Source organism: Momordica charantia (genome assembly GCF_013281855.1).
Source record: "Momordica charantia cultivar OHB3-1 chromosome 5 unlocalized genomic scaffold, Mcharantia_2.0 BLBB01000005.1, whole genome shotgun sequence".
NCBI classification, from domain to species: Eukaryota; Viridiplantae; Streptophyta; class Magnoliopsida; order Cucurbitales; family Cucurbitaceae; genus Momordica; species Momordica charantia.
Window position 1 is genome coordinate 11,075,512 of NW_028275163.1, and position 1,039 is coordinate 11,076,550.

General features: G+C 44.7%; 1 non-coding gene across 1 annotated transcript; it reads left to right on the plus strand.

Annotated features, from left to right (window-relative positions):
- The first annotated feature begins 374 nt into the window (after positions 1 to 374).
- On the plus strand, positions 375 to 481 carry LOC148211297 (small nucleolar RNA R71). Its single transcript, XR_015791121.1, has one exon. It is a non-coding gene; the product is annotated as a small nucleolar RNA R71 (small nucleolar RNA).
- The last annotated feature ends 558 nt before the right edge of the window (positions 482 to 1,039 follow it).

Consider the following 1,039-nt stretch of genomic DNA (forward strand, 5'->3'; position numbering starts at 1 on the left):
AACAAATGAGATCATTGACTTGGCAAACAGGGGCAGGAGTGCAATAATCCGACTGCACAGGTTGTATCGGCGTGGCTAATGGATTTTTTATTCCCAACGTCATCTCTTTCAGCCTCTGGTTCATTGTAACCATCTCTTTTTGCATCGAGGTCGCAATGTCCAGAGCCAAAACTCCAGCTGGATCTTGCTTCTTTGGTGTTGCCCTAGATCTTTGCGAACACCATAGTTCGTTGTGTGAAGCTAAGTCATTTAGGATGTCGACTATCTCGTTGAATGTCTTCTTTGTAAAGGCTCCGTTGGCAGCATTGTTTAGCATCATCTTAGTAGGATGATCTAAACCTCTAAAGAAATGTTCTATCTGGATGCATGCCGGCAAGCCATGGTTCGGACATTTCCTGATTAGTTCTTTAAATCTTTCTCACGCCTCGTGAACAGGTTCACGATCATATTGTCTAAAGGAGATGATCTCCTCTCTGATATCAGCGTGGCGAGTAGGTGGGAAGAATTTTGTTAAGAACTTCTCCACTAACGACCCCCATGTGGTGATGGATCCCGGTGGAAATGCATTGAGCCATGCTCTAGCTTGGTCCTTCAAAGAAAATGGAAAAAGTGTTAGTCTAAGAGCATCATCTGTTATACCAGGTAATCGAAATGCATTTGCAATTTGAATGAATGATTTCAGATGATCATGTGGATCCTCATGTTCCTACCCTCCAAAATGTCCAATTGTCTGCAACATTTGGAACATCATTGGTTTAAGCTCAAAGTTTGCGTAGGCTGGAATAGGGTTGACTATCCCTGAATCAAAGTTCTGAAAAGCCGTGGCGGCATATTCTCGCATTACCACGTCTCTGTTGTCCGCGATCTGGATATGGTTGAATTCATTATTTCTTGCGTGATCCCTCATATTATCGTTAACAGCAGGTGGATCAACCGGATCACGAGGTGGAATATCTCCAAGCGTAATCACATGCATCCACCAGAAGCCCGCGCTATACCTGATCCGCCTGCTGTACCTGCCTCGCCGGCTGTACCTGAC